Here is an 8,026-nt window from a genome sequence, read left to right on the forward strand (position 1 = left end):
CTGTGTCCTTTCTAAAGTTTGGTACCGGACATTACATTTTATGGTCCCCATGGCTCGCCTGACAAAGTTTTTGCTGCAAAGTGCATACAATTAAGAATAAAAGACAATAATTAAACAATAGTACTTACACCTTTCAATCGGACAACAAGTCTTAACCATTACATCATCAATACAGGTAGCACATGGTTTGTGTATGCTAATATATTGGAAGTCATGCATGTAATGGTTAAGACTTGTTGTCCGATTGAAAGGTATAAGTGTTAGCAAAGAGCTGTGGAAGAAGTTATCTGGTAAGATATGAGTAGGTCACATTAGAATACTGCAATTTTAATAGATTAATGGTACAAGGATATAATGAAATTGTTTTATTCACAGAATTTAAGAACACACTTGCGGTTGACTGTATTGCACAAGAACGCAGAACTGTATGTATTCCTCTTTATTGTTAAAGTCAATGTGAGTTTGGTCAGCAGGTTCCCTACTATAAGTTGTATTTATTTCTTGATAGGAGACCTGTTTGATAAAGAAACTTTGAAACGAACGGTAACTTGGGAAGTTCGTCTCTTGACGTCATCATCTTCTGTCTGATGGCGCCCTATTGTTGACAAACAAAGATTAAAACATCATGAAGCTCATCAGTACTATTGTTTAATCATTGTCTATTATTCTTAATTGTATGCACTTTGCAGCAATCCATTGTGTTTAAGTATCATTCCATTGCTGCTCCCTTTTGTTATATGATTCGCCTGACAAAGTGACATTTATGTCACATCTGGCCCTCATAACAAATGGGTTCGACACCTCTGGGCTAAGCAGTTACATAAGCAGTGCAACAGACTGCCTTGGGAGGTGGTGGATGCTCCTTTGCTGGATGTTTTCAAGCGGAGGCTGGATGACCATCTTTTGGGTATGTTGTAGGGCTATTGTTCAGCTATGCTCCTGCAGAGTGCAGAGTTTGGACTAGATGACCTGCAAGGCCCCTTCCAACTCTAACATTCTATGATTCTCTTTGTGTGGCTTCTTAGATGCTTTTGAAAACTGATACACGGACCCAATCTCTTTTTACACTCTGAGCATTTAAAAGGCTTGTCCCCTGTGCAGGTTCTTAGATGACATTGAAGAGCACCACTCTGATGGCATCTCTTCTCACACTCTGAGCATTCAAAATGCTTCCCCCTGTCTGGATTCTTAGATGCTTTTGAAGAGTACTACTCTGACGGAATATCTTCCCACACTCTGAGCATTGAAAAGGCTTCTCCCCTGTGTGGGTTCTTAGATGATGTTGAAGATCGCCACTGCAACTGCATCTCTTCTCACATTCAAACCATTCAAAAGGCTTCTCCCCTGTGTGGGTTCTTAGATGTTTTTGAAGACTAGAACTGCAACTGAATCGCTTCACACACTCAGCATTCAAAAGGCTTCTCCCCTGTTTGGGTTCTTAGATGCTTTTAAAGAGGGCTACTATGACTGTGGTGGCTCAAGTGGTTAAGACGCTGAACTGCAGGCTGTGGAAGGTCAGTAGTTCCGCAGTTCAAGACCCGGGTGCCGCAAGACAGGGTGAGCTCCTGTCTCTAGTTCCAGCTCCTGCCAACCTAGCAGTTCGAAAGCAAGAAATTGCAAGTAGATAAATAGGTACCACTTCGGTGGGAAGGTAACAGCGTTCCGTGCGCCTTGGTGTTTAGTCATGCCGGCCACATGACCACGGAAACGTCTTCGGACAGCGCTGGCTCTTCGGCTTTGAAACGGAGATGAGCACCGCAACCCTAGAGCCGGATTCGACTGGCTTTCGAGCAAGGGAACCTTTACCTTTACCTTTACTATGACTGAATGTCTCCCCACACCCTGAGCATTCAAAAGGATTCTCCTGTGTGGGTTCTTAGATTATTTTGAAGAGCACCGCTCTGACTGAATCTCTTTCCACACTTGGAGTATTCAAAAGGCTTCTCCCTTGTGTGCAAGGGTGTAGACTTTCCAATCTCCCGGGGGGAGGGCTGGGGCTGGGCCAGAGGCATTGCTATGCTAGGAGCAAGGGTGGCCCCCGGGGGAGGCTGAGCACCGTCCTGAAAATTTGGGGGGAGGGCTGACGCCCCCCCCACGAAAATTACGCCTATGCTTGTGTGGGTTCTTAGATGATATTGAAGAGCACCCCTCTGATAGAATCTCTTCCCACACTCTGAGCATTAAACAGGTTTCTCCCCTGTGTGGGTTCTTAGATGATATTGAAGACCACCACTGTGACTGAATCTCTTCCCACACTCGGAGCATTCAAAAGGCTTCTCCCCTGTGTGGGTTCTTAGATGAGTTTGAAGACCACCACTCTGACGAAATCTCTTCCCACATTCAAAGCATTCAAAAGGCTTCTCCCCTGTGTGGGTTCTTAGATGTGTTTGAAGACTGGAACTGGAACTGAATCTCTTCCCACACTCTGAGCATTCAAAAGGCTTCTCCCCTCTGTGGGTTCTTTGATGCTGTTGAAGACTGGAACTGGAACTGAATCTCTTCTCACACTCTAAGCATTCAAAAGGCTTCTCCCCTGTGTGGGTTCTTAGATGAGTTTGAAGAGCACCACTCTGACGGAATCTCTTCCCACATTCAAAGCATTCAAAAGGCTTCTCCCCTGTGTGGGTTCTTAGATGTTTTTGAAGACTGGAACTGGAACTGAATCTCTTCTCACACTCTAAGCATTCAAAAGGCTTCTCCCCTGTGTGGGTTCTTAGATGATATTGAAGAGCACCAGTCTGACGGAATCTTTTTCCACACTCTGAGCATTCAAATGGCTTCTCCCCTGTGTGGTTTCTTAGATGGTATTGAAGATTGGAACTGCCACTGAATCTCTTCCCACACTCTGAGCATTCAAAAGGCTTCTCCCCTGTGTGGGTTCTTGCATGCAGTTGAAGAGCACCACTCTGACTGAATCTCTTCCCACACTCCGAGCATTCAAAAGGCTTCTCCCCTGTGTGGGTTCTTGCATGCAGTTGAAGAGCACCACTCTGACTGAATCCCTTCCCACACTCTGAACATTCAAAAGGCTTCACTCCTGTGTGGATTCTTAGATGTTTTTGAAGACTGGAACTGCAATTGAATCTCTTCCCACACTCTGAGCATTCAAAAGGCTTCTCCCCTGTGTGGGTTCGTAGATGCTGCTGAAGATGAAAACTCTGACTGAATCCCTTCCCACACTCTGAACATTCAAAAGGCTTCACTCCTGTGTGGATTCTTAGATGTTTTTGAAGACTGGAACTGCAATTGAATCTCTTCCCACACTCTGAACATTCAGAAGGCTTCTCCCCTGTGTGGATTCTTTGGTGCACAAGGAGCTGTGATCTGTATCTGAAGTACTTTCTGCACCAAAAGCATTTATGTGCGTTTACTATACTGTGCTTTGGAAAATGTATATTCTGTTTTCCTCCTTCAGAGAATGCCATGCCATTCAATGAGCAAATAAATAGCTTCTCTCCTGAGCAAATCCTTTGGTGTTGAACAAGGTCTGATTTCTCTGAGAACCTCTGGCCACAGTCTGAGCAGCTATAAGGCTTCTCTCCTGTATGCGTTCTTTGATATCTAAAGAGCTGTGCTCTGTGAATCATGGTCTCTCCAGACTCCAGCCCTTGATGGGTCTTCTTTCCACTGTGTATTCGTAAATGGACCTTATACTGGGATTGATCTGAGAAGTTCATTCCACACACCAAGCACTTACATGTTTCCTTTACCATATGAATTACTTCTTGGAAATCCCCCGTTTGGCAAAGAACGGATTTAACCCTCTTCTTGACCATGTGTCTTCTTTCCCCTTTCTTAGGCCCTACTTGATTTCTGAAGTTTCCTCTCAAGTCTTCGTTCTTGACTTCACCTGGCAATTGAAGGTGTAGTTTGTCATCCTCCTCATTCCTTCGATCATCACCTGTTGGAATAGAGAAAGAGATCCTGTTTTAAACCACGCAAAGGGGTCTGATCTGCAACCGAATTTCCATCTGCACTCTAAATATTTCAGCACCTTTTTCCTGCTTTACACTGAAGTGTACACTAATATACACTTTCAAAATACATTAAGCCTTCTGCACAAGTGATGCTTGGTTTGGAGTCTGACCACTTATATGGCTCCTCTCCTGTGTGACATTTTTGTATGTGAAGTAAGGGCTCTTTTCTGACTGAATCACTTTCTGCCCTGAATCACTTTCTGCCCTGCAAGCAATTATACCGTTTCTTTCCTAAGGGAATTAATGTCTGCAAAAAGCATTTACGTGCATTTACTGTAGTGCGCTTTGGAAAATGTATATTACCTTTTCCTCCTATAGAGAATGCCATTCCAGTCTCTGAGCAAATTAAAAGCTTCTCTCCTGAGGAAATCTTCTGGTGTCGAACAAGGTCTGATTTCTCTATGAATCTCTTGCAGGTATAAGGTTTATCTCCGGTATGTGTTCTTTGATATCTAAGGAGTTCTGCTGTATGAATCATGGTCTTTTCAGACTCCAACCATTGATGGGTCTTCTTTCCACTGTGCATTCGTAAATGGACCTTATACTCGGACTGATCTGAGAAGTTCATTCTACATACCAAGCACTTGCATGTTTCCTTCACCATGTGAATTAATTCTTGGACCCCTCCCCCTTGGCAAGGAACGGATCTACCCTTCTTCCTGACCATGTGGCTTCTTTTCTCCCTCCCTGCTTGATTTATGAAATTTCCTCTCAAGTCTTCATTCCTGAATTCACCTGGCAATTGAGGATGCAGTTCCTCATCTTCTTCATTCCTCTGATCATCACCTGCTGGAATAAAAAAAGAGATCTTGTTTTAACCCATGCAAAGGGATCTGATCTGCAATCAAATTTCCATCTGCACTCTAAATATTTCAGTGGCTTCTTCCTGCTGTATACTGAAGTGCACAATAATATACACTTTCAAAGTACATTAAGCCTCTTGCATGAGAGATGCTTGGTTTGGACTCTGACCATTTATGTGGTTCCTCATCTGTGTGACTTTTGAAGTAAGGGCTGTGTGAAGCAGGGCTCTTTTTGTAGCAGGAACTTCTTTGCATATTAGGCGAGACACCCCTAATGTAGCCAATCCTCCAAGAGCTTACAGTAGCCCCTGTAAGAAGAGCTCTGTAAGCTCTGGGAGGATTGGCTACATTAGGGGTGTGTCGCCTAATATGCAAAGGAGTTCCTGCTACAAAAAGAGCCCCCGAAGTAAGGGCTCTTTTCCGACTGAAGCGCTTTCTATCCTGCAAGCAATTATATTGTCTCTCCCCTAAGGGAATTAGTGTCTGAAAAATTATGCTCATTCTCTGACTGAAGGTCTTTGCAAGAGTCACACTTTCCTTTTCCCTGGAGTGGATTCTCTAGTTAGGATGGGGTTTTTTGTTCCTTCTATTTTTGACTAACCATTCTTCTTGGTCTGGGATTTCATGGAAATCCCCTTTGTGGCAAGGACTGGGCTTATCCCTCCTCTTACCTGCGTGGCCTCCCTCCTGCCTCTGTGGTCCGTCTGCACAGTGTCCTTCGGCATCTTCATTCTTGGCTTTTTCCAAAGAGAACCCCTGGACTTCCCCAGCTGTCTCCTCTACATCTGCTGCCGGAATCAAGAGAGAGTTTCAATCAGCCCCCACGCAAGAAGCCAAGGCACCAGTCAGGCACTGCTCATGAAGGGGTGTGCATTTCTTGTGTCAGATCTTCTTTCCTCCCAAAGTGAGATGCTGGTCACATCTTATCCCTGTCAGGTCTCCCCGTAGAGCTGTTTTTTTTAATTCTGCCTCTCCCTCCTCTCCCCAGACTCCCCAGATGTAGTTCAAGGGAAAAGGTGGCAAAGGATCCTTCCCCCACTGTTCCCATTTGACTTGTCGAGCAGCTCTTTTGATTCTCTGAACTTGACCATTACATACAAGAAGCTGTTAAAATATCTGCTCGTTCAACTGCACAACTGTTCCAGTTGTGAACAGAGTCAGGAGGAGATGGTTTCCAGCCTCCCCCAAATACACGTTTTCTGGGAGGGGGAGTAGCCAGGTGCTCACCAAGTGAACCCCACAGTTCAAAGGGGACCCCCCCCCCATGGTTTTGGAAAAGGTGCCAGTTCTTAAGGGGGCAGGTAATAACCAATGAGAAAATGAACCCTGCAGTGTAGGGCTACCTCTCTCAAGGTCAGAGCCATTTTCTTTATATTTCTGAGCTGTTCTCTGCGCCTCAGCCGGGCCTGTCTATTGTCTAATGCGCAGCCGTGTCTGGATCATCCAGGCATTTCTGCCTTTCCTAACAGCACAGAGTCAGCCTGTCTCTCTGGAAAGAAGGGTGTCTTATTGTCAGCAAGAGAGAGCCAGAAGACTCATCATCGAGCCTCACGGTCATTAACTTTTTACAGGAGAGTAAGGCCCTCTGGAAGCCCATCCCGGAGGAACACGCAGTGTCAAAAAGTCCAGATGAGGCCCCAGAAGAGTGTCCCATTCCATCCTCCCCAAACACCTGCAATACGCAGGGAACACACAGGAAGCATGCAGATATGCACATGTACAGCATGACCAGGGTGATGTAAGGTTAGTGTGGGAAAGTTAGTTTGGCAGAACCTTATAGCAGCAGAGGGTTGTCATTGTTGTCAGCCCAAGATCTTCCCTGGGGACAAGAGGAGATGGTGCTGGCCAGCCTTGGAGAAACCCAGGCATTGGAGTGCAGTGACTGGGCAGGTATACCTGGCTTTTCTGTGTGTGTCTGTGTTTCTGTGGCAGACACCTTCCTCCCTCAAGAGGCTGGAGGGGACTTCGCCATTGGGAAGAAGTTGGTCACTTGCCTCTTGGGGAGATGGAAGGTGGCTACAGTGCTTTCCCTATCCTGTTGTGACTCAAACAAACGGTTTCAACTGTGAATCTGACTCTGTGCTAACTGGGTTGACAGTTTCAGCAGGAATCTCTTCAATAACACACGATTCTGGACTCTTGGGGTGAAGAATGATTTGGCTGAAGCCACTTACCCTTGGGTTGCAGGGTTAATTCGTGGGACTACTCACTGCAGTCCACCCCTACAAGATAGTAGAGCTCCAAAGAAAGCACTCAGACCCATCTCCACCTAATAGTAAGGCCTGAATGCCTCCCTCCTTCCTTACTCAGCGGGTTTGATAATTCTACCAAACCAAGAGTTACTTAGAAGTGAAAAGTTCCCATGGGTATCCCTTGCCCAGTCCCTTGACATAACCCTGCAAGTACTCACTTCCAGCCAGGTCATTTGGGAAGGAAATAGTCTCTTGAGATCTTCCTGAGAAGCTCTCCAGCCACTCTTCAGACACAAGGCCTTTGTCTGTCTCCAGGATAGTCTCTCTTAGATTCCTGCCTTCTTTAGCGGGGTGGGGGGGGGGTGGGGGGCGGGGCAAGAGAGAGGGCATTAGACACAGAAAGAGAGAGATCATTCTTATATGAAGAAGGAAAGAAATCCAAGGAAGAGGAAACGTTCTTCTGGAAGGATGGAAACATGGTCGAGATGAAGCCCAGAATCCTGAGCACTATAAGGGGGATGGATCCTATACAGATCAGTCAGAGCTGATGGCCATAATCTCAACTCAGGGAAGGGCATGTGTACAAATGAACACCCTGAGCTCTTTAGCCTTCCCTTTCAATGGCAGCAATTTGAACCTTTGGCACCTCTGAAACCTCCTTACCCAGAGAGGCCACACTCCCATAGGTCTCCTGCATGACGTCCCTGTAGAGAGCTCTTTGACCAGGAGCCAGCGAGGCCCACTCCGCCTCGGTGAAATACACGGCCACCTCCTCAAAGGAAAATGGTGCCTGAAAGAAAAGGCAGGTTCCCTCGTCAGAGATCGTTCCAGACAGAGACCACACTCTCGACGGGGGCATTCTGGGAGGGCACAGGAGGTAGAGTTTGCTGTGTGTAAAGGCAGTGGGGTTCAGAGCCTCCCTCTCCTCGGTCAGCAGGACCAAAAGCCTCCTTGAGAATGGAGGGGGGACCCGACTACCCCCCATCCTTCCCCCCCTACCTGGGCCAGACGTGGAGCAGCCGTTTCCACTCCTCTGCAAAGACGAAGGCTTGAC

At 46.3% G+C, this 8,026-nt stretch overlaps 1 pseudogene; it reads right to left on the reverse strand.

Annotated features, from left to right (window-relative positions):
* Positions 1-494: 494 nt before the first annotated feature.
* Positions 495-7,669, reverse strand: LOC107120695 (annotated as a pseudogene).
* Positions 7,670-8,026: the final 357 nt, after the last annotated feature.

The sequence above is a fragment of the Gekko japonicus genome, unplaced genomic scaffold (assembly GCF_001447785.1).
Source record: "Gekko japonicus isolate JY-2015 unplaced genomic scaffold, Gekko_japonicus_V1.1 scaffold2304, whole genome shotgun sequence".
NCBI lineage: Eukaryota > Metazoa > Chordata > Lepidosauria > Squamata > Gekkonidae > Gekko > Gekko japonicus.